The sequence below is a fragment of the Tinamus guttatus genome, unplaced genomic scaffold, assembly GCF_059628265.1.
Source record: "Tinamus guttatus ecotype Peru unplaced genomic scaffold, ASM5962826v1 Tinamus_guttatus_pri_ptg000191l, whole genome shotgun sequence".
NCBI lineage: Eukaryota > Metazoa > Chordata > Aves > Tinamiformes > Tinamidae > Tinamus > Tinamus guttatus.
In genome coordinates this window covers 143,228-169,500 of record NW_028288725.1, presented here as the reverse complement: position 1 = coordinate 169,500, position 26,273 = coordinate 143,228, and the positions used below count along the sequence as shown (strand labels likewise).

Genomic DNA, 26,273 nt, shown 5'->3' with positions numbered 1-26,273 from the left:
TGCTAGTATAAAAATGAAAGCTGTCACATTCTAGGTTTGTACTACCTATGGTATCATTAAAGGAACATTACATTACTACTTTGCTGTCACTGACAGCAAGTCATCACTGTTCAAAAATGCACATTGCTCTGTCACTTCCAACACAGAGTTAGAACTGAAGATTGCTGTAGTTGGACTATAAATCCACCTATAACCAAAATAATGTTGCTTCCTTCTTTAGATGAACAGAAGCTTTCTAGACCATAATTTCCCAGGAGGAAGTATCAATGTAACAGATTAGTTTACTGCCTGCCCTGGTCGTTGTATCAGACAGAACCTAACCTGTACTTTCTGGATCTCAGTAGGTCTCAGGGGAGGGTAAGCCTGTGGAACTCCCTTCTGTCACTTGCCTGAGCATGTCTAATTTTTCAGTTTAAAAAAAGTCTTTTCAAAAAAACTAATTAAATTCAATTGTCTAGAAAGCTGGTGCATTCCCAGATGGCAACCCTAGAGGGATTACATTCACTGGACTCCAAAAGAAATGGGAAGGATCATTTTTGGATCAGCACAGCATACTATAATTTCTATCCACACACATCTGCCAGCAGCCATAACAGCCAAGAACAGCTTGATAGGGAGAAGACAGGAGGAAATTCTACCTCATAAGTCCATCATACCAAACAGGGATTTAAAAAGGGGAAGGCAGGGGGGAAGAGCAGGGGGAAGGATTTGGAAATCCACTATTTCCCTAAACACTGCCCTCCAAACCCAGGAATTAGTACGGAGCTGTCTCCGCAACCCTGATTTATTGAGGGGCTCCTTCCCGCCAAGCCTTACACTGCTGGACTAAAAGCACCATCTAGTGTCCGCAGGACCTCCATGACTGCTAATTTGGGCTTGCAAACAGGAGTCATTTATTTCTTCAGTCGTTCTTTCCAGACTCCTGCAGACAGAAAAACAGGTAACACAAACTCCAAATACCAGATACAAAAAAAAAAAAAAAAAAAAAAAAAAGTAGGCAAAGCCTAGTTCTGTGTTCTTTTGTGCCTCAGGCAATCATTTACTCCACTGCAGAACTGGTCACTGCGTACTTTACCAGAGCATTATTTTGCTATGACAGAATCAGAGCAATGAGGTAGAGATTCCAATGAGCACACATCTGCAATCCAGGTGTTTAATTAGCAGCAGATTCAAAGGTTTCCCCCTAGTTACAAAGCAAAGATTTCACTGCCATTTTAGACCATAAAGTTAAAAATATAATTAAATCAGCTACAGCCCAGTAGGAGTAAAAAAATGATTAGAAAATACAAAATCCTCTAGACCTCTGAAAACTTACACATTTCTAGGTTTTATTTTTAGAGAACTATTATAAATATCATAGATTGCTTGGAAGGACTGCATCTGTTATATATTTATTAACTTGTATGTAGGTTTTTCTTTTCTCACTCCTAATCAAAAAGCAGAAGTACACATTTCTGGTAGTAGCTTTCAAATTTGCCTCTGATTTAGTGACTACAACTACTAGCCAAAGCATGAATTATTCTTCAGCCTGAATATGGAATAAATTTATAATTGTAAGTTCTTTTAAACATGTAGGGTGAATTACATACCTAAGCAGCAAGCATAACCCTGCTCAGATATTTCATCCCCCTACACATGACACGCATATCCCTGTCTAATTTGATATCTAATACCATCCAGGTGTTGAAATACAGTGAACCCAGTATAGAGTGCTCTGCTTCTTCAGAACATACAGTTCTCCTGTAACTTTTTCCCTGCGAGTTGAGGCCAAAATGAGATCCCTGATGCCGAACTGGCTGAATAGAAACATTATGAATTCTCAGAGGTGGCCTAAGTGGGCACAAAATAACAATGAGAATCAGAATTTTTCACTTTGCTTTCTAACTTCCAAGCATTGATAAGGACGGTCCAACAAGGTCATTTTGTAGAAAGAAGAAAGGGGAAGGGGGAGGATAAAAATCAATCAAGGAAGAATTATCCACCTGTTATTGAGACTATTACTATCCTGTTTTCAATTTAAGAGTCAAAGGCAGATAAATACTGCATTTGTCATAAAATTAATCCCTCTATTGGCAAACTAAAATAAGTGCAGGAACTAAAGCAGCTCTTGTACCAAGAAATTTATGAGATATTGAAAACCTGCAAAAACTATCAGGCAGCAAGCAGAATAATCTCCCACTTTTGGATACCGCATTTCAACAGTACAGACAGTAATGGCAGTGGGGAAATATTCCGAGAATGATTCTTTCCCGCACAGCAGAAATGACTGAAGGTCTTGAAGTAACATACCAAAGACTTTTCTTCTCAATTACTACACACACAAGGTTGTGCAAGGTAGTTTTCCACTCTGCAATATAAGCAATTTCAAAGCCAAAAAGGAGGTAATTCTGTGGAATTGCCATAACCATCCATGTGTGTTAAAGGATATAATGGGTTTTATAACAGGAAGAGAGTACAGCACCGCAGAATCACAGGTCACCCTATACAGGGCTGCTACAAAAGGAATCAAAGAAATACAGTACTTGATAAATTTTCACTTCAAAACAGGAATGGAACCACATGACCTTTTTAGTATCATTTTAACCTGCCAATAAGAGACTGTCCCATGACTTGCTGAGGTAACAGCCAGTGGAGGTGCTAAAAACAAGCTTTCTCACCTCAGGACAAGAACATTCAGACATGGCCCTGCACATACACGCATGGATGTTTTACCTTACCTGAACTTAAAGCAGCAGTTCAGAAAACTCCTCCATAGTAAAACCACCATCACTAGGCTCTGGAAAAAGAAATTCCTCCTGGAGCTTCACATATTGCCACATCAGCTAGGAGAGGGTTAGAGACCCAACACACCTGACTCCAATACCCCAGCCATGTGTAGTGTCTGCTAGCAGAATCTTTCCTTCTAACTGGCACCACTTTCCTTCAGCATTGCTAAGGAGTGAAAGCAGCACTAACCCAATTTTTCAAAATTGCTAGTCCAGACCAAAAACAAACAAACTTTTCCCCACCCCCTTCCAAAAAAAGGCAAGGGGTGGGTTCAGATTCCAAAACTGTTGCACTGATTTACTTTCTAAAATAGAAACCTATCACAGATACACTCACTCATGGGCTGTGTTTGTTGGCCTCGTCTCTGGCCCAAAAGCAAAAAGCAATATTTGCTGGTGAGAAAGAGCGTCACCAGCTCTCTGCCTCAGTGAATTTCACACAAACATAGCACAGGCAAGGGAAACTCCTGCTTTGGACTTCCATTTGGTTTGTCCACGAAGCAGAAACTGGCCAAGCTAAGAATCATCCAATCATAAATCTGTTACTAGCTACTGTCCTTTGTAGACCTCACCAATAAGCAGCAGCGACGACGAGGAGAGCTGGGTATAAATAAGGTACCTAAAAAATAATAAAGCCTAGTTTGCACTGCATCTACCCCAGTTGTTTGCGTTTTTGGCCGCCATGACTGCGACAGCTCCGCTAGGGTGGAGAAAGACTGTGCACAAGAGAAAGACTGAGTGGGAGGTGGAAAATACTCTAAGTGTGTAGCTAATCTACGTAAGGCAGTAAAAGTGCTCAACAACAGAGGCCTGACATGGGAATCAACACCCCTCACCTTAATGAAGGGAATACCTAGCGTAAATCGTGTTGTGGCTACTTCAGTCCTAAGGAATGAGTCAGGGATTATGTTCAGAATCTGCGCGAAGCATGAGTCTTGGCACAGCGTCACACTTCCCTTGGCATGCCCTTTGCAGCCTCACTCCAAATGGGGTTCTACACTTCCTCCAGCTCCTAGCTCCATGCTAGCACTAATGTGCAACTCTGGCATTTCGTCAGGAAAAAAAAAAAAAAAACCTCATGTGCTTGTTGTGTTAATTAAAGGCATCATTGTTATTAAGTCTCTTTTTTTTTCTGTGGCTTGCTGAATCCCGAGCCCATGTGGCACATAACTGCCGACAAGGATGGGATTCGGCAATTAAAGTGGTGGAGCTTCCTAGTGGTGTGCATAGCTAGGTTAGGTCAGGCCACTCGTCAGAAGTTGTGTTCGTTCTGTCAAATCTCGCAGCACGCGTTCCACTTGGGGAAGCGGATCCAGTGGCCCTCGGCCCCCGGGAACTCGAGCCCGCTGCCCAGCTCGGCCCAGCAGCCCAGCAGCAGGGCGAGCCAGGGGAGCATGCAGCCCCCCGCGCCGCACCAGTACCGGCCCCATCCTGTGTGGCCGGGGGTGGGCAAGCGGGGCAGCAGGGCCGGCAGGGGGTGGTGCAGGGGCCCCGGGGGCTGACAGCATAAAATCTTGCCGGGCGCTGCCCGCACTCGCTCTGCTGCTCTGCACTGCCCAGGCCCTGCCACCTGCCACACGAAGGCGCCGGTGGATGGCTTCACTGTGTGGCCCACGAGTTGGTGGCCACAGGGGCGAGAGTCCGCATCACCTGTGCAGGCGACAGTGGGGGGACACAGAGCTCTCAGAAGGGAAGATCCACAAGGGAGCAAGACTGTAGCAATATCCAAGTGCGCGTGGCCATGCGGGCTTCACATCCCAGCCATAGTTCGGTAGGAAGCCAAGTGCCAATCCCAGTGCAGCCTTCCTGGCACGGACAGATCCCCCTGTCAGCTCATGGACAGCCTGCCATGGTGCTAGAGCAGCATCAGCAGATGACAGGACTCATCGCTCAAGGTTTCCTGAGCGGCCTCAATCCCAATGGGGTTGAAACCCAGAAGCTGTCAAACAGCTGAGTGGCTACTTGACATGCAAAGCCTGACAGCTCCTCTTCTGTCTGCTTGCAGAAGGGCCAGAGCAGAAATCCAGGGGCTCAGATCCTCCTCTGCTGCTTTTGTTCCTAATCTGCAAGGAATCAAAACAAAGCAATAAGGCATCGCAATCGATAAAAAGTCAACACGTAAAACTGATCGATCGTGTGTGCTTATGACTAATCTGTCACTTGAATCATAGGTCGACATCAGGCAAATAAACTGCTGCTGTAATACTGGAGCTACTGAGGAATCATAATATCCTGAGGTGCTGAACTTAAATCTTAATGCATATGCTTACACTAGATTACATTTTTATGGTATAATCTATACATAAACTACTACTACCCTTCCAAAACTTTCAAATATTTTAGTAGTCTATTTTATTATTATAGGACTGATGTTAAAAAAAAGGGCCCTGAACAGATGCTGTTCATCCTGCACTTTATTTCATTTTATTTATGGAAATATCAGAGCCAGTATAACTACAGGGTCTTGTTAATGCCACTGATACTGGTTCTAGTTCTTTCTAATATGGCTAAGAAACACATAAAGTGGCCTGAGCTCACACCAAAGACTGGCAGGCGCAGCTGTTGATGCCACAACCCCTGCTTTACTTCTGTGGGGTGAGGGAGAATTGCAATGGTTTTCTAGAGGCTTTTAGAAAATTTCAAACTGCATTTTTCGCTGCGACCTGGTTTCTTTTGCTGCTGAATGGCCAGGAAAATCCAACTCAAGCCAGTGCCAGTGCTCACATTATTCACAATGCAGAGCAGCTGATCCCAGGTGTTAGTGCTCCAAAATGCGGCGCAGTACTTCAGGCATGGACACCTAACTGCCCTTCGTCAACTCTCCATTTAAAAACAATACGTGCACCACAGTTCACCCTGTTCCTCTGAAGAGGTCTCTGCAACCAAAGCATTTCGGTGCAGCTTCAAGGCTCTCCTCTCCCCCTGCCTTCCCCGGCATCCTTATACCTTTTCTGGAAGGTGTGGATCAGCAGATATCTTCTGATGAAGGAGCTGACACCTCCCTCGCGCCACTTCCCCTTCAACTCCCCATTTGCCAGCAGCAGCGAGGCTGAAGAGCGCGGCTGCCGAGCCCTTAACCGGGCTGCATGGGAGAGGGGACAGAGACCTGCCTGCAGGGCAAAACCTGCTCCCAAGCAGACACCTCGGCCACCTGCACCTGCCATGTTTGGCTTTTTATTGATTACAAAGTCACTTCCCACTCCCTCTTTATATTTAATTCCCTTCCTCCAAATGTTAACACGTTTATTTTTATTATTTCTCGCAGGTGAGGCGGGCAAGAGCAACAAAAGGGAGGCAGGGAGAAACCCCAAGCTCTGTAAGCAGAGGCAGGCGATGCCCAGACACTGTCGGAGTGCATCAGGCATCACTGTGGGGCAGCCAGACGCCCCCGGGACCTGCCTTGCTCGCCCCTTCTTGCCAGTGCCGGCGCCTAGGGGAGACATTCCCAGCAGCTCCTGCAGGAAAAGCCCCGGGAGCAGGAGCGAGACAGCCGCCCACCCGCCCGTGGGGCCCGGCAGCTCCTCCCCGACACCGCTGCGCCCTTTGCTCTGGCTCCAGCGTGTGGCTTTGCGCTTATTCTATGTATTTATTCGTGCGGTTTTTTTTTTGAGCCGCAGCCAGGGGTGACGCTCCTTGCGGCGCCGGGCCGCGCTTCAGCACTCGAAACAGCTCCGGAGCGGCGCGCCTGGAGGAGCAGCTACAGAGGAGGAGGAGGAAGGCCCTGCCCTGCCCGGGGGGACACGAGCGATCCCCGCCGCCAGCCCTGCCTCGCCACGGGTGGGAGGGATGCAGGGGCGCGGGCACGCGTGGGCAGCGGCGCGCGCCCGCCGAGCAGGGGCGCGCGGGGCGGGGATGCAGGAGCGGCCGCGCGCGCCCGGCACGGCTGGGCGGGAGCGCGCGTGGGGGAAGCAGAGGGAGCGGGAGTCGGGTGCGCGGGGGGCGCTGCGCGCGCCCGCGCAGAGCCATCCCTACAGGTGTCCGCGCGGAGCGGCCGCGCGGGGGGATCCCAGCTCTGAGCGTCCCCGCCCGCGGCGCCCTCCGTGTGCCCGCGCACCGCAACGACGGCCGGGGCGCGGGAAGGAAAAGAAAGGAAAAGGGAGGAAAACAGGGGGGAAGGAGAGGCAGAAAGGGAGAGGGGAGAGGTGGGTGGAGGGAAGACGAGCAGAAAGAAGAGAGAAAAAAAAAAGACCAAGGAAAAGGACAGAAATGCGGAAGAAGGAAAAAGAAAGAGAGGGAAAAAAAAAAAAGGCTTGCCCATTTATTACAGCCGCTATAATTCACACACTGTCAGTAAACAGCACGGTCTTGTCTAGTCATTTCCAAACCGCACAGACAGCTTCGTTTCTTCAAAGGGGACTATTTATTAACGTGTATATATATGTGTGTGTGTATACATATATGTATGTATATATATGATATGGGCTCTTAAACAACAGACACCCCTCCCAGCTATGTATATACGTGTATGCATATATGTATGCATGCAGCAAGAAATATGCAGGAACCGAAGCACGCGCGGCCAGGGCACTCCATGCCTCATCAGCGAATTAAAATGCTGCCCCCTCTACACCCCCACAACCATTTTATCCTTTAGGAATTATGTCACAGGTGCCCCAGTTGAGCCTCTGCAAACTGCAGAAAGGGGGAGAGAGACACCCATAGGTCAATAAATCCTTCCTGAGCGCCAGCTCAGCTCGCTCCGTATTGCGCGAATCCCGGCGCCTTCATTGTCCCCGGGAGCGGGGAAGACCGGGCGAGTTTGCCTATCGCAGGGTGCAACAAAAGCACCTGAAAAATAGCCTTGGCGCGGCCAAAAGGAGAAGCGCTCCCATGCAGGAGCGCACTTAGCAGCATCGTTAATATTCCCCTTTTCGGCCCCACGTAATTTCTAGAGCGGAATTCTCCCCTGAGCGGCTGCAGCGATCGCTTCTGCAGCCCCCGCCGCCCTGCAGATGGAATTATTTCCATGCGCCCACGATGCAACCCTCGCTCCGCGCATCCCCTGCACCCGCTCACCCCCAGCCGGAGCGCCGGCCGCTCCCGGCGCAGCGCGGCTGCCTCTTCCCGCTGCATCCCGACGGGAGGCGTCCCAGATGGCCGCGCAGTAGCCCCTGCCCGGGCGCGGCAGCGCGCGCGACCATCGCGACACCCGCTCGCCACGACCCATTGTGCCCTCCCCGCCTCTGCGCTCACCTGCGCGGGCTCCTGGCGCGGGGCTGCGCCGCGGAGCCGGCGGGCGCTGCTGCCGGGGCCGCGGAGCCGGGGTTGGGGGGGCAGCCGCCGGGAGACGGGCGGGCGCGGGGGGGGGCGGAGCCGGGGTTGGGGGGGCAGCCACCGGGAGACGGGCGGGCGCGGGGGGGGCGGAGTTGGGGGGGGCGCGGCTCACGTGACGCCGGCACTGCCCGTCTGCCCGCGGAGGGCGGAGCCGCGCGCGCTGCGGAGCCCCCCGGGTACCGCCCCCGCACCGCCAGGGGGCGGCCCCTGCAGCGCCGAGTCGCGCCGCCGCCCGGGGGGGAGCCGTGGGGCCGCCGCCGCGCCGGGGGCGGAAGGCGCGGAGCGGAGCGCGGGGCGGAGCGGGGAGCGGCGGGGCCCGGGGCGGCCACCGCGCTGCCGCCTGTCGCGGCTGCGGAGCTCGCGCGGAGCGGGCGTTCTGCGGGAGCGCAACCTCCTGCCTCGCCTCCTGGCGGTGCCTTCTCTGCGCTTCCTTCCTTTCACTAATTATCTCTTTTTTTTTTTTCTGTTTTTATTGTTATTTCTTTTCGTTGCTGCAGCCCCAAACAGCGGCTGCGATGCGGACCTGTCGCGGGAAGTACCGCAGATGTGATGCCGCCCTCCTGCGTGCCGCGTCTCAGAAGGGCGCTGGAAGCGCGGCCACCTCTGGTGCTCTGCTCAAGCCGCCTGGATGCACCTCGTCTTCCAGGCATGCGGCCACTCCTGGAGGCTGCACGGGCCTCAGGAGCACCTCGGCGTCAGGATGTCCGCCTGGTGTGCGACGGCTCGGAAAGTGCCTGATCCCGTGCGACGTGCTCCTGTTTTCCGAAAGACCAGCCTCCTCACACCGTTTTCCGGCAGCTCCCGAGATTTGACACCGTAGCCGTAGGCCATTTGCACAAGGGGATCTCAGACTGTGTTCTGGAAACTTTGGAAAATACGGACTGACTTTGGCTATATCTCAAGATGCACCAGGACGCTCCTATGTGAGGCATCCCAGAACCGTTTGGGATCTGCCCATACAACCATACTTTTTCTTATCCGGGCTGTGAACATAGCAACTTCATTTTGAATTAAAATTTTAGAAATCAGTGCTTTAGAAAAAAAAATCTCCCTCTTCAGTTCCAGAAGAGTTAGCCTTTTTATGTACATGTATATATATATATATATATATATATATATATATATATATTTTACTGAAGCGGGCTTACTCACTGCTGACAAGTTTGATGAGGTAACCAAGCAACATGTTAAGTAATGGGAATAAAAACCTATTAGAAATGCAACATATCCTCAGTACTTATGGCATAATCAGAGGTCCATTTTGTTCAGGCAGATGAAACTGAAAAGCAATGTACAGCAAATCTATGCGGTTGGTAGCATGGTGGGATATTCTAGTGTAAATTAACATCATGCACAAATAATGGATGTAGCATGCAAATTAGTAGGAGCAATCAAAGGAATTGCATCGTAGCACAGCTGTAGGATCGGATCTTACATGGGAACTTCCCTCAGCTGAGTGTCCTCAGCTTCCACTAACCACTAATGGAGGCTGAGGGTACTAGGAAGAACTTACTCCTTTTTGAATAAAGCCCTTTGATAGCTTCAAGAAAATCTCTGATTATAATCATTTGTTTTATAATGTGTCACTCTACACTTATGAAAAATGAGTATACTTGGTATAATTCAAGTATTCTACAGATACTTAGCTGTACAAAAAGTGTGCCAAGTATACTAAAAATATATTACTTTTCATAAGGGTATAATTTCCTCGTAATCAGAAGATACACTCTGATTCAAAAATTGCTATAATTGTTAGTGTTGGTGAGAATTCCTAAAGCATCAAAGCAGAGCAGTATTTGTGGTATGAAGTTGCAGATAGGTGTTTGAGATCATCAGTGTCTGAACTATAAATGATGCACGTCCTCCAGAGATGCTCACTAAGAGAACAGTGCAGTGTGCCAGATGTATCTTCACACTTGGGCAGCCATATTGTTGGGATATCTAGCTTAAAATCTTTCAGGAAAGGAGCTGAGAGTTGTCCTTTCTAGAAACTGCAATATTAATTGCTATTAGTTTAAAATTTTTATTCATTTTATTTGTGTTTAGTCCCCACAATCTGTCTCAAACCTCCTCAGTGTTATCGTTTACTCCTGGTATTTCCGATGTTTGCAATATAGGGTGATGCTTCTAGCTTGGCCTACTTTCTGTGCACTACTAACACACTATACCTTGGCTCAAACAAATTATGTGCATTATTCAAACATTTTATCTCCATAGTTCTTTCAAGTGCACCTGGAAAGTCAAAAAGTACCACAGTTCAAGGCAACCTATTCTCTCAACTGAGGAAGTTGTTCCTTTTGTGCAATGTGAATACTCAAACTTGTGTGGAAGGGCTGGAAGGTCATTGTTACTTCTCCAGAAAGATGCTTCTGTGATGTCAAGATGTATATTACATTTGCATTTTTAATACTGCCAAATTAGTTTTTGCTAAGTGCAGTCTTTGATTCATGCTCTTGTTTTTCTTGTTGCTGTTTTGACTGTTCACCCTGTTCTGCCATGTTCCATACAGAAAGTTATTCTCTCTTCTTCTGTTGCTGTGTTTCTTTCTGACCTTTTTGAGGCCATGGCCTCTGTTGACTACCGATTACAATTTAGTTACATGTTTGTGCAAAACTACCATACCAGGAAAAACAGAGAATTCACACAGTCTTCTATGGGCATAAGCTCTCTCTCATGTATCTACTAAACTCTTGTTTTGCAGGATACATTCTAAAACAAAATGTAGTCACTCCATAGCCAAGTACCCTTGTCTGAATATTCCACAATAATCTAAATAAGATTGTAAGATTGTGAACTGAACTACGAGTACCAGTTAGTAATTATTCTCTACTGACACTCCTCTGTAGTCATTCATGCAGTGCTCTGTGTTTCAGTGAGGTGTACACATACTTCCTCAGCATTATTTTATATCGTATTCCTTGTGCATCCTCTCATCCAGCAGACCCCTTGGCTATAGTGATCCCTGAAGAGGTATCTTCATCTCCTGATTGCATTCATTTTAGATTATTTTGGCATGGACGGAAACATTTACCTTGAAAAATGATAAAAAGATGAAGCAAAAAAAATCATGCTTTTATTTTAAAGATTTATAGGCTGCTTTACAGTCAATTATTGCTAAAGCAAATTAGAAAGTAGAAATTACTCCACAACTTGCTTTCAAGATAATGTTTATCTTGAGTACTGTATTTATCAGATAAGCTTATAGTAATATCTTCCAAGTAGACGGCTCATTAGTAATTGCCAATTTTAAAGTATTATTGGGTTAGAAAAAAAATAGTTCTGGTTATGCAGACAGCGAGATTGCCATGATTATTTTGGTTATAGACAAAAGACTCGGATTAGTCTAACTGGAGCCTTTGATCCTGTAATTTAGCTAATGCAGGGCTCCAGTAGGGTTTCCCTCCTGGATCTGAGAGCTTGTATTGATTGTTAGGCTTTCAATGGCTTAATGCTACAGGCACAGAAAAACATGGATTTTCCCAATATTTGCAGATTTTAGGATGTTAAAATTATGCAAACGGCGCACAGTTTGCTCAAAAAGCAAATTAGCATTGTGCATCTGTAGCAAGCAGAACATGTGCATTTCAACCAAGTATTCAGCACATTTTTACCTCATTAGCACTCCAGGGCTACCAATAACTTAATTCTTTACCACTGCAAGCTTTGTAGCTGCTATACATTTTACCATTTTTCTGTAAAATGTGTTTGTCCAAAGCGTACATAAATTTTATGAAAAGTATTGAGAAAGCTGTGCAGAGATTCATGCCTTTGTAGAGTGAATGGCTCTTTTCAGGGTATAAAACCTTTGGCATTCTAATTCTGGCGGGTCCCTCTCAGGACTGGGCTGGCAGGCTTAGTAATGCTACTGATTTGGAAGGAGATCCTTGCTCTTCTGGATGCAGAAGCCATACAGCACCTGTTCAGACCATATGAAGCTGCATTTTGGAAAAGAAGACCAAGATAAAAAGACTTCATAAGAGTGTGATCCAGACCCCACAGAAGTAAATGCACCTCACTGTGACACGTTGCAGAATGAGGATGGGAATGTAAAATCCCATTTGTTGATGTGTTTCTTTCGGTTTATGACGTATTGGAGCTAGATGGAGAAAGTACTCTTTGAGTCTCCACAAACTGATGTTCATTTTGAAATAAGTAATAAAAACAGTAGGGCATCCTTATATTTTGACCCAAACGACAGTGTTCTTTCATATGGTTGAATTAAAGATCAAGAAAATGTGCAGTGATTTTTGCAATTTCCCTGTTAGCCTCTGTAAAAGCTTGTTTTGAAAGCTTTTCTGCAGCCACACTTGAAATGTCCTGTTAGATAAGTAGTACCCCAGTAAGACTCCTTCAGTGACAACTTACTTGTTTACTGTTAGCCAGATCTCTAAAAATTGTCACCTCTATTAATAAAGTGGGATTTTTTTCTTCCTTCAAGTTCTTCCTCTTTTGTTCTTTTCTAGTTTTTTTTTATTGTATGTATTTTAAGATTTCCCTTTTTAAAAATACAATTACTTTTTACACAATTCCTTTACTGATGAGCTATTAATCATCAACTTGGGTGACAAACCTGAGGACTATTGTGAACTGCAGGTACCTTCTTAATGTACCTGTTCAGAAAAGCTAGCAATTTTGTTGGGATGTTTAGAGAATTTAATGGAGAGCCATACTGGGAAATAACATAATGCCATAATGTACAATACTATTTGGCCTGATCTAGAATAGTCACTGGAATGCTTGTCTCTCCATCTGACAAAGAATATTGCAGGGTTTGAGGATAGCCTTGGGAACAGAAGAGAAAATTTATGAGGATGATGAAGGACATTAAAATAACTTTCATTAAAAACAAGAATATAGATTGGAAGCTACTGTTTCCCATTTTATATCATGAGGACTGCTAAACCCTACTAAACTTCATGATGCAGGATGCTGCCAACTCTTAACACTTCCCTTGGGGTGATTATTTGACTAGATCTAGGATGCAATTCTTGTGTCTTCCTCTGAAGCGTCTCCGCCAGGCTGAGTTACAGGGACACTGATTCTCTTCCAGACAAGCAAATTCCACATTCCTATGGAACCCAGAAGAGTGTTTCCACCCAAACCTGGACTTGTGAGCACGGCTTCTATCTCCTTCAAAGCTTTTTTGGGGGGGATTAGTTGTTAAATCGGTGCATCCTTTTGTAGATAGACAAACATTCGTTCTGCTCATGCTCCGAAGTAGCCAGCTGTGTGCCAGCTGCCAGCACAGCACTGTGGCTGAGTTAATGAGCCTTGCTGAGGATGGTTTTTTCCTCAATAAATGTTCCAAGGGCTCTTAATAAGTGCAAGATTCTCTGCTGAGCGATGTAAGACAGCCTTCTCCCTGCTCCACATTCTCTTGCAGCTCTACCTATAGCTTGCATGTGGATATGCAGTGACCTGTTCAGTAGACAAATGTACTCTTTAAAAATTTACGCAGTGTCCATAAACAGCTGTGGATTTTAAGACGGCATTTTTGTAATTTTGTTTTTATTAATCATATGAGGTGTGTGAAAACAATGCAGCATATTTACATGTAGCACATATTTAATATATAATATTTATATGTAGTGTATAATATGATGGTTTGCCATTTTTTTCACAGATACGAAATTTTATAACTCAAACTGACTATGTAAATATTTTTCCAAGCCAAAATATTGATCTGAGTGTTACTATGAAGCAAGTGAAAGGAGTTGTGAACATCAGTAAAACTGAGTTCAGAACTGATGTTTTTGCTATATATATATATATATATGTGTATATATATATATATATATATCATGGTTGGCATTGCTGGCAGCATTCATCCTACTCTGCTTATAGCAAGCAACTGACTTCTTAGGGATTTGGGGAAAAGGCTTTTCTGATGTAGCATGATTTTAACTTACATAATTAAGAATGGAGAGTTACCACTTGCAGTAACAGAGCTTAAAGATTATTAATACTGCCATTCTCCCTTCTCTGCTTTTGAAAGAATTTATCATTCATTAGTACATTGTTAAGGACAGGATTATGTCTTGGTCCTGTGTGCACTCACAAGGAAGCCTCTGCCAACTACTCCAGTTGCTGCCAGACAGCCAGTGAACAGAAAATGCTTTTTCAGAGGCGTGGAAAAATAAGCACTGCCTTTGAGAACCCTTAAGAATAAGGAATGCAACTATGATCTTAGAGAATAAGAGTTATGTGCATTCTCATCAATATGATGCGCACTCAGCATTCCTCACACAGAATCAGTGTCTTTCTTCTATCCCTCCTTCAATGCATCCTTACACTGTCAAGCAAAGGTGTGCTGAAAAACGAATACATCACATAGCTGGCTTTGGTTGGAGAGCCCCTCGGAGCTCAGATAGCAAATGCCTGATAAAAGAGGGCCTGCCTAGGGCAGGCAGAGCAGTGGGATCCAGGCATCCCGCAGGCAGTGTTGATACGCTGGCTTCAGAGGTGCACATGCAGGACAGTGTTTATGAGCTGGAAAGCGGTGCTGTGGTAATGCAACACGCAATAGCTGAGCTAGGAATTTTTAAACAACACTGGATGGTGCCTAAACACTTTTTCACTCTTGGTTTTGGTTACATGTTCTTTCATTTCTGTCACAAAATTACTAAAATTATTCTTAACATATTGGCATCATTAAACCGTGCAAGTGTTTAATAATACACTACCAGTAATGGAATAAATTACTCAAATATAGTATAATTTGTACAGGATACTGTGGGTCCCCTGGGAGTAGTCCAGTAACATAAGTGAAACTTTGACAAGGAATCTCTGTTACACAAACATTGACCCTTTTTTTCTCACTTACTCTGATCAATGGCTGTGTTACATAGTAACCTTCATATTATATAATTGTGGTGTAAGGCTAAAGTCTTTTTCTTTTGCACATTATATTGAAATAGGTGAAGAAAACTTCTAGGCTGGGATTACTGGTAGGTCTTTAGGACAATTACTTAGTGTGATGCATAGGTTAATGGCAGTTATATGGTCGCTTCCTTGCAGATCACATTGAATAATTATCCTTTTTTTTCTGGAAACCTAATTAGGCTGTGATGGATGAGAAGCTAAATCCAGAACTTGATGTCAAGCCACACCTCTTATAACGAAACACTTAGAGATACACTCTGCATTTTAAAACATTAATTTGGAGTGATTTATGGTCCAGTCTGTGTAAAATCCCTCTAACCTTTCAAGTCATACAAAGGCACAGACCAGCCTCTAAAGCAGAAACTGCCAATACTCTGCCATCACTTCTTGGTCCTCTCAACCACCTACTGTGAAACTGCGAGTTGAGTTATCCAAGATAGAAACAATGTCCCTTTTATTAAATACTGTTTTCTATTTTTAGGATCTTAAAATTGAAGCAGTAGTCGTAATCAATATCGCTTCAGTAGAGCTGAGAGAATAATGAAAGTTTTCCAGCCTTGTTTGATCACAATTTGACAATGTACTTCATTAATATTTGCAAGCAAGGGTGACTAGAAAAAATTAATTAAATATACTAGAAATATGCTAAATTGTTGAGTTTAATCTTGTAGAGATCTATTGGATTGAAGACAGATTTTAGGTGGAAGTTTCTTCTTTGGTTTTAAAGTGTCTTATTGCTTCTGACCTAATGGAGAAAAAAAAATCTATAGCCTGATATTTTTATGTCACCAGAATCAGACATTTTAACACAGGTATGTTTTATTTTATGAAAATATTAAAAACAGTCAATTTTTCTTCCGAGCAAAATGAAAACAAATACTGAAAAATAAGTGGCTTTTGCGAAGTGTCACATTTCACCCAGTTTTACTTTTAATCTCTTTCACCTGTGCATTATCAGCTTTCAGCGCAAATTTTCATTCAAATATTCATATAACATGAAATTCTTCATTATGCAGACAATTAAAAAGAAGACCTATGCAATATCTAAGTTTTATTTAAACCTGTGCAATGAAATAGGGGGTAGGTAGAAGATAGGCACTGTATAGGCTTGGCGCTATGCCTAGGCATAAAGAATTACCTGGAAAAACTGTGGCGTATTTATTTTCAGAATGAATTACCACAGGAACTTTTAATACTGATTCTTTTAAAATGCAGCTTGGCTGCTTAAATTGAGAACTTGTATAGCTAATGAAGAAAGGTAAGTCTTTTCGGTGGTGTTTCAGAGCAATTCTGGTGTACCCTCAGCATGCCAGGAGCTTGGCTGTCTCCCCAGGGCTGACCTACTGACGCCATCAATAGTAGGAGCTGCAAACCCTGAGCACTCGACACAAGAGCAGTTGGAAAGGCCTCCTAAAAATCTGTGGACTGATATTTTTGCATCAGTCATTCATAAGAAGGAACATGAGCATCAGTGGAAATCTCAGGTTCTTGCCAAATAGTTCAGTCACGGTGAATACTTTTGTCCGTTTCTACTCAGAAATTAAAAATTGAGAGAATTAACATCAAACCACTGCTGAGAAAATGAACCTTTATTTTAGGACTCCTATACTCCTATATCGGGATGTCTCCTATACTGCTGTGTCAGGATGCCCATCAGACACAGGTATTTTTAATATAGTAAGGGTTTTTTTTCCACTTTAAAACATATTGCATATGAATTAAATCTATTTGCTTTATTTTTTTTTCCTTTTTGGCTATAAGGTATAGTGTGAACTCTTATGTTGATACTGTAACCTCATGATCACAGAATCATACAATCATTATGGTTGGAAAAGACTTTCAAGATCATTAAGTCCAAACTGTAAAGCCATCACCACTATGGCTGCTTAACCATGTCCCTAAGTGCCTCATCTACACGTTTCTTGAATGCTTCCAGGGATGGTGACTTCCCTGGGCTGCCTGTTTCAATGCTTGAATACTCCTTCTGTGTAGAAATTCTTCCTAATGTATAACCTGAACTTTCTCTGATGCAACTGGAGGCCATTTCCTCTATTTTCGGTAGTTATTTTGGAGAAGAGACTGACCCTCACCTCACTACAGCTTCCTTTCAGGTCGTTGCAGAGAGCAGTAAGGTCACCTTTGAGCCTCCTCCAGACTAAATAACCCCAGCTCCCTCAGCTGCTCCTCATAAAGTCTGTGCTCCAGCCCCTTCACCAGCTTTGGTGCCCTGCTTTGGATGCGCTCCAGCACCTCAACGTCTTTCTTGTAGTGAGGGGCCCAAAACTGAACACAGTATTCGAGGATACAGCGTTTTCAGAACATTATCATCTTTATAGATGTTGCATCGGGACACTGCCTACTGTCAAACAATCACCTTATAAAATAAAATTATTTAATCCATAAAACTGGAGTCATGTCTTTGTAGGGTAAGATTATTTTTCACTTAAATATTTGGATTGCTCTTTAGAAGCTCACAGCTAAAGAAAAACATTAAAGCTTTTTTTTTTTATAAAAAAAAAAGCAAAATTTAAATGCACAGCCCTGGCAAATAGATAACGCTTCCTTTTTATTAGTGTTAAGTGATGAGTATTTTACCCAGGAATTGAAGTAACATTATTATTTGAAGTTATCAATCTTCAGTGTCTTTTACACACAGATGAGTGACCAGGCCTAGGTAAAGTGATTACCAGCCAAAACCAGTGCCTCAACATTTAAAACTTGGTCATATTAGTACAGTTTGGTTATCTTTGCTTTTCCATTGCATTGCCAGTCAAGCACTGGCTACAAGGGTCCATCCGTATTGTTTCACACCAGTTCAGTGGCAGCTGTGAGCATTGCCACATATTTTCTGCCCAGGTCTTTGAGTCATCAAGATTACTGGCAGCTAACGCTGGGGAAGGAGAGCAAACATCTAAGCATCACCCAGTATTTTTTGGCCAGAAGAAGCTGAGAGTTCAATGATTTGAAACTTCAATGAGTTAAAAAAAGCACTTTTACCTTCTGGCTTTTCAGACTGCAAAACCCTTGCAGGAGTCCTAGCGAAGCACCAGAACTTGCTTATATCACCCTAAGTTAAACTTCCGTGATCTTTTTAAGTTTACAAGTGAGAATTATGAGTGAGGCCTGTGGGGACCAGTGAACGGGAGTGCTGTCAGGGCAGCTCCAGCCCCAGGCACCACTGCGGGGACAGGCAGAGGCTGGGGCTAACAGTCGGGCACAGGCTGCAGCTGACGGTCATCCGCAGGTCACTGTCACAGGGGGCCCGTAGCCATTATCAGGCGGTGATGGAACTGGCTCCAAAATGGCAGAAGGAGCAGGGGCTTGGCCAGGCAGGGCGAGGATGAGGCGGGCCGAAATGGTGGCCTGAGGCTGCCCGTAGAGGCCCAGCGGTTCTTGCCTTTTGATGGCACGTTTTAAACAGGCAGTGCTCATCTATTGCCAAGGATTTCTGAAAAAAATATTCTACACTGCTTTCTATTTTTAAGCATTTTCTGCCTCATAAAAGAAAGAAGAAAATCAAACTTCACCAAGCAAAGCCTGTGCAGGTATGCACAAGTGAATGCATAAATGAACCTGCATATCCTTTTCCATTGCACATCTTCAAACCAGAAATGATATTGCCATAATTACGTTGCTGCTGCTGTGTGGCATACTTTTATAACTTCAGTTATACATGAAATTTGGCATCTCTCAAGCACCGGAAGCTGTCAAAGCCTATAGGTTTTCATGGCTGAACCCCCTCAAAAGTTACGGATTGGAATTTATTTTACTCTTGGAGGTGAATTTTGATGACTCTCCAGCACCCTGGACTTGGGGAATTACAGTTATAAAATATTAGGATTTTAATTATCTTTGTTTCTTAGCTGTGGCATCACTTCAAGCAATTGATAGCTGGTGTTAATTGACATTAAAAGACCCAGAATCATACATCAATTTCTTTCTCCAATTTCAGCTTTTTTTTTTCCTTTCCTCTTTTTGCATACTGCATAAGAATTTCTAATGCATGAAGCAGATAAATGGTTTATAATTCTAATAAATTCTGCTATGGAAAGATTAAATTTCTACACACTCACCACAGAAATCTGGAAGACAGAGCCCCCAGTGCGGGCTGCATCGCAGCTGCTCTCCAGCTCCAAAGTTATTCAGGTGCCCTCCGCTTTTCCTCATCCCCTTTTCACATCCTCTGTCTTCTACCAGAGACAAAGTTTCAGGGAAATCGCAGTTCCCATGGAGAAAAATACATGTATGGAGAAAATTGCTCCATACAGACTACACCTCCTATTCCAGAGCCAGTAAATAGATGTTAGCAGATTTCCTGATCTTGCTGCAGAACTTGACCAGACTGTTTTTAGAGAATCAAATTACTAACTTGATCAGTTCATGAAAATGAGATGAGAATACAAATTGATCATGTGGTAAGGAAAAGGAAAAAAAAACAAAAACTGTTTTCTGCAATTACAGGAGACAGAAACGAGAGTTTCTAAGGGACACCAAAACACCAAAGGTAATAACTTCCCCTTTTCCTTTCCTTTTTTTTTTTCTTTCCTTTTTTTTTTCCCCCCCGAGATTCATAATTAATTTCCCAGTTCTGCCTTTCCATGCAAGGTAAATCAGCTTTAATAGTTGATACCAGCAGGACATGATTTTCTTGCATATTCATACATACATTTATCATCAACTATATCTTGTGGAGGGGTGGGAATGGGAAGACATCAGGTTAGGTTTAGTCCTTGTCTCTTTATGTTACAAACATATGTCTCCTCTGAACCTATGTATGTCTCATCTCAACTCCTAGTCCAATCTTCGATTTGTTAAGATGGCTAATTCAAATGGGGCACAAAGAAAAGGAAGAAGTGTATTATTGTATGTTTGCTGTCCTGACTGTCAGTTCCTGAATATTTTCATTGATAACAGCATTGGAGCATTGGAATCGTATCACAAAAATATATCAGCCCTTTTATAAGTTCATTTTTACAAGTAATTTGTCATTAAATAAGATGCTGTTTACATATTATACTGTCTTGCCACTGTTTAATAATCATTTTCCCAATGGGAATGCATACATTTAGTTTGTAAGTTTTTTGTGACAATGAGCATGTTTGATCTATATTTGTAAATGTTCCATGTAAATTTTCATTGCTGTATAAATATTTATTAGAAATAACAAGAGCAGGCTTGGTTTAAGCCCACTGTAATGCAGGAAGACCAGTGCTCTCTGCAAAGAGCTGGTAGCTCATGAACTCTCTTTCAGTCACTATGGAGAAATGTATGTAAATGTATGTGAAATTAGATGGGAGCTTCCCTGGCAGAAAAGAGCAGATCAGAGGAAAGAGAGCAGATAAGCAGGGCTGATTGTGGCTGGTGCACTGACTTGTGCCAGGTATTGCGCTACCTCCAACTTTGTTCCAGGGAATGTGTCCCCCCAGCTGAGATGCTGTTCCCCTACTTTGCTCTCCAAATATTTCATTCAACCCTCAGAAACTCTTATGTCCTCTATGGCTGAAAGAAAGCCAATTTCAGGCTAGCAAATGAAGTGCTAGGACAGCTGAATATTGATCTGGTATGAAGATATTATCTTCTTATGCTCCTCTATCTGCTACAGTCTAAATAAAGGTGGTGGATATCACCTCTTGAGAGGGGGTACCTGTGTTAAAATAGAATTTATTTTGGTGAAGAATGATTGATTCATTTTACAGTAAAAATGAAATATTACAATGAAATAAAAAATACTGCTTACAGTAGTGATGCGTATGGAAAATAAAGGTGTCAGAAGATGCACTAGATTTAAATCAAGACTATTAATTTCTACTCATTTCTCATATCTACTTTTAGATTTTAAAATATATCACTGCATTATGTTAGAGCTTCTGCTATCCCATATTTTTACAAATAAGCTTTTTCTTCAAGGCCTCATCTACCACAATCCTAATCTGCCATTTTAGATACAAAATATACAACAAGCCAAACCCTTTTTTCCCTTGACAAGATTCCACATGCAATTGATTATATCTTTTAAGTAAAAAATATAAATATTTGTTTGATACCTTTGAGAGAATGTCTAAAGCAATATTATTGCTAAGAGCACAGTATTAAAGAAATACTCAGCATTCTCAGCATGCAAGAATAAGTATTTTGTAAAGTCAAAAATTCTTCAAACACAATCCAAGGGGTTAAATGTTAATATTTTCCCGGGAAATAAAAGTGTCTTCCAATGTTTATGTAAAACGTGTGTGCTATTTTTACATAGCAATGATAATATGAGGAAAAGGAAAAAAGTAATTTTCTTGGGGAAATCACAATTTTAAATATTGCCTGATAATGGAATGTTTGCACTTAATATTTAAAAGGAAGGTTGCTTTATTCTCTCCTATATGGATTTAAGACCTTAGTTCATCACCACATTGTAAATGAAAAGAGATTTTTAATATGTGTATTATACATAATATGTTGTACATTATTGTACACATGTGCATATATTTATATGTCTATGCATATATGAACATGTATTTATGTGTGCATAATATGAATAGTATGCCTTGATTTTTTTTTTTCTATCTTTACCATGGTATGTTCTTGCACAGGAAGAATTCACAGGTGCAATATAAATAAAAAGTAAATAAAATAGAGATGAGTAAATTCAATGCTTGAGTTCCAAAATGACAGAAGGCAGATCTTGGCCATGTATAGGGCAGAGAAATAAGTATACCTAGCTAGAGCCCTACCAGAAATAGAAGCAGTATGCTCTTGCTGCAATATTCAGCCCAACAGCCAAAACTCTTGCAAAATCTCTGTCCCTGGAAAAAAAAGATGTAAGGATTCAGAATTGGCATTTGCAACTGCGGGAAGGAGGGAGAGAAGGTAGAAAATTACTCATTTGCAAAATAGCAGCTGTAGTCAGATGCACAGAGCATGTCAGAGCCGTGTATGGTGCTTGTTGTGAGGATCCCTTTGCACGTCCTTTAGGATGTCTACTTCCATCCATCATCCACTTGCAACTTGCATACTCCGTCAGTTAGAGCGACTGTAGTCTTTACCCTCGCCCCGAGTCTGGATCTCTGGTCTGGATCCATTGTCAGCATATTAGGCACCAGTTGAAGCCCTTGTATTCGGCTCGTGCAGATACCCGCCACCAATTGGCTTCTCTGTTGGAACTCCCACCAGACACGTAGAAAAGGGATTTCAAGGATCGCTGGTAGCCAGGCATACGGTGCTTTGATTGATTGATGGTGTTGGCTAAGGTTACCCAGATGTTGCTGCCAGTTCTTCAGGGAGGGGCTGGACGCCAATCTCCTCCTCCATAACCTCTGAGGATAAGGAGGTCAGCGACTGCAACGCAGGTCGCACACACCATGCTGGAACCCATTGCGGTCCACTTTCTGTGGAGACACAAGCATATCCCCTTCCCCAAGTTATGAGCTCATGTGGCCCAGACCATTGGCCAGTAACCAGATCACGAACTTGCACCGGTACCCGCTGTGGTACCTTTTGTGTTGTAGTCAAAGAGGAAAAATGCGAAGAAATGGGTGACAGAGTAGAGTTGTTAGGGAAGGAAAGAAAGTTAAGCACATATACAGCTTTATCTAGTCTTGCCTGTGGGGAATCCCCCTGCATTCCCCCTTTTTGTTTTTGCACGAGGAGCTTCAGAGTGCCGTGTAAACGTTCAACAATTCCTTGGCCTGTAGGGGAATGGGGAATCCCAGTCATGTGGTGAACATGGTGCTAATGGAACGGTAAAGAAACAGTCCTTCAGGTCTATTACCACAATATCCCATTCCATAGGGATCATTGAGGGTACAGGAAGGCCGGGCTGTAAAGCTCCCATGGTGGCCATGGCAGCATTTACCTGTCGTAGGTCATGTAAAAGTCACCATTTGCCAGATTTCTTCTTAATTACAAATACAGGGGTATTCCAAGGACTGTGAGAGGGTTCAATGTGCCTAGTCACAAGCTGTTCTGACACCAATTCTTGCAGGGCTTGCAACTTTTCCTCTACTAGGGGCCACTGATCCACCCACACAGGCCTGTCAGTTAACCAGGTTAAAGCAAGTGTGGGTCGATGAACACCCTGCAACACAGTGGCCCCCGTCAAAAAATCTGTCGTAATCCTAACGCCCCATTGTCCTAAACAATCTCTTCCCCACAAGATCAGGGGTGCAGAGGTTATGTATGGTTTGATCGTTGCTATTTGCCCTTCAGGATTGGTGATCAGCACAGGTACAAGAGACATGCCCCCTTGAGTGGATCCCCCCAGCCCTACTACACCCATCCCAGTGTTCACAATGGGCCAAGACGATGGCCAGGAATGTTGAGAGATAATAGTTACATCAGCCCCAGTGTCCAACAAACCCATAATCTTCAACGCTGATGGTGAATAGCCTTTGTTGGAGACGGTACACATCATTTGTGGCCTCTGCGCTGATACAGTTTGCGACCAGAAAACTTGAGGTGGACCTGTAGAACCAAAGCCTCCTTCTCGTTGTTCCTTAAGTTCTGGGTGAGGAACACAACTCAAAAAAGGCACAAGTTGAGCAACATGGGTACCTTTGGGAATGGTTACTGGGGGATAGGGAATAGATGTCATAGCACAAATTTGCCCAGTATAATCCGAATCAATAACACCTACATGAACAATTAATCCACTTAAAATACTGCTAGACCATCCAATGAATAATGCACTGAGTCCTTGACCTATAGGCCCCTTTGCATCCAGAGGCACTTTAACAATATCCGTAGTTGACAGAGTTACTGTGTCGGCGGTGGATACATCCATGCCTGCTGATCCACGGGTTTTCCCTGTGAGATGGTTGCAGAGGGATAAGCCATCGGAGGTGCTCTCATGCATGGAATTGCTGTGTGAGGTACTTGTGTCCCCGCGCGCCTCCTCGCGCTTGCTTCCTCGTTTCGCGTCAAAGAATAGCCATTAATATGGAATTTAGATCAACAGTGTCTGGCAAAATGCCCTATCCTGCCACATCGATTGCAAGTATTGTCCACAGGCTTGGCAAAATGCCTTGCCACTTTGCCTTTTCGCTTAGCAGCTGCACTCTGAAATGGGCAAGCAGCCTTGATACGCCCCTCCTGACCGCACCCAAAGCACTTGGGATTGGACGAAGAGCTGCAGCTAGAGCAGTCATTTTATGTGTTATTGTTCCCACTCTTGAGCAAGCTGTTATCATATCAGGAATAGTTGGGTTCCCTGGCATTGCTTCAATTGTTTTCTGACAATCTTCGTTAGCATTATCTTTAGCTAGCTGAGTGCACAGTCTCTGTCTCAAATCATCATCCTCTACTTGTTTTTCTAATGATGTAGCAATCCGTTCAACAAATTGTAAGAATGGCTCTTTAACCCCTTGCTTGATTGTTGTATATTTGGGACGGCGCGAGGCCAGCTCCATAGTTCGTGTCAGAGCTGACATACCTAAATGTTGTGCCTGTGCAAGAATACTAGGGTCCCACTGAGCCTGAAGATCAGGGTTAGCAAAAAGACCCATTCCCATCAAAGCGTCAATGCCCACTCCCTGCCGCGGATCTCCTTGCGGCAATCGCATGTTATCTAGTGCAGCCCGCTCAGCTAATCTCCTCCAGTGTGCCATAAACACTTGATTCTCTACAGGCTGGAACAGAATCTGAGCAAGATGGGTTATATCATACAGGGCTAATAGATCCGCATTAATAATTCGGATCAGCCGCATTACCTCTGAAGAGTTAATACCATATTTTGATGTACATGTCTGCAGGTCTTGCACTACTTTCCAGGCAATGGTGCTATGTTCATCCCTTCTTCCAGAGTTGGGGGCTGCCTCAAACACAGGAAAAGCTTCCAAACCGCAGCCGACAACTTGAGTGGAGACCTCTGAGGGGTAACCGATCTTATCTAACAAATCCCATTGCCCCATTTCGGCTGCCTTTTTTCTAACCTGATCCCAGAATTTGCCAGGCTGCCGCGGCAACACAGTCACCGTGGCGGGGGGGAGAGTCCAGGGTTCAGCTGCTAATCTCAAAGTCCGACACTGACAACTCCCTATAGTCTCTTTCACAGAAGGACGAACAGCAGAAACCGCCTCCCCCTCCTCATCCGAGGAGTCTTGGGGGAAGGGGGGTGGGAAACGTTTTTTACTGCGGATTTCTTCATCATTTTCTTTCTCCCCCTCTCCAGGAGGAGCAGAGGGAAGCACAGGTTTATTTAAAGCCTTCCACTCGGCCAACTGTTGCGCAGGTGTCTTATAGAGGGGGGGCAAAAACTCACTGGGCGACTTCTCCCATCGCCGCATCTTAACCAGCTCATCAGGCAAGGGGTACTTACGACTCAAGTTGGTTTCATTTTTCAATGACCCAGAGGCGCCCGTGGAGCACTGCAAAGCGTCCATTTGCTCCGTAACAGACTCTATAGGAGAAGGTTGCTTGTCCTGGTCCTCTCTGTCTTCCCTCAATAGAGGGGTACTTTCCAGCATCACAGGAATGCTCTCCTGGTTGTGCTCCGCTGCCCAATCCTCCGAAGTGTCCTGCAGCAGTCGCCAAGTAGTAGGTAAACCCTCTACCTCTTTAGAGCCTCTAGAAAGGGCATCCCACAGCTTATCACCGACCTTCTGCCAAGCGCTCACACTAAATGCAACAGCTGAAGTGGCTTCAAACCCCTGTCCTCAGCACCAGAGCAACAGGCGGCGTAACTCGTAGTCAGTAACTTTAATACCTCTCTGAGCAAGTAAGGTCTTCCATGTAGATAAAACTAGGGCTTCCTGCTTTGTAAGGTTTTGCCCCATATCTGTGTATTTCCGTTCTCTGTAGTGCACCTTCAAGAGGTGTCAGTCCCGTTTGCACCTTCAAGAGGTGTCAATCCTGCTCACACCTTCAAGAGGTGTCAATCCCGTTCCCGGAGGTTCACCTTCACAAGGAGTCAAATCACAGGTCCGGACCACGCAGCTTCCCTGCTGCTCTCAAGTTCCACCGGGCTCCGCCACCACCGCCAGTCGCCAGGCGGTCCACTTCTTATTATCACGTCGGGGTCACCAGTTGTTGCAGTTGTGGCAGCCAAAAACACAAACAACTGGGGTAGATGCAATGCAAACTACGCTTTATTATTTTTTAGGTGCCTTATTTATACCCAGGTCTCCTCGTCGTGGCTGCTGCTTATTGGTGAGGGCTACAAAGGACAGTAGCTAGTAACAGATGTATGATTGGATGATTCTTAGCTTGGCCAGTTTCTGCTCTGTGGTCAAACCTCCTTAAACTTGTTAACAACTGTCTGCTGTCTTCGTGTGAACTCCTTATCTCATAGATACATTCTAATCTTTTCAAGGTTAACGTTCTCTGCTAAGGGAGCTAGGGATTTCACAGACCAACTGCAATCCCTGA

The 26,273-nt window shown here is 44.2% G+C and overlaps 1 long non-coding RNA gene across 1 annotated transcript; it reads right to left on the bottom strand.

Annotated features, from left to right (window-relative positions):
• Positions 1-4,704: 4,704 nt before the first annotated feature.
• LOC148594864 (uncharacterized) lies at positions 4,705-7,995 on the bottom strand. Its single transcript, XR_015913301.1, has 2 exons — positions 7,959-7,995; positions 4,705-4,828 (listed from the first exon to the last, which is right to left on the bottom strand). It is a non-coding gene; the product is annotated as an uncharacterized LOC148594864 (long non-coding RNA).
• Between the last annotated feature and the right edge of the window lie 18,278 nt (positions 7,996-26,273).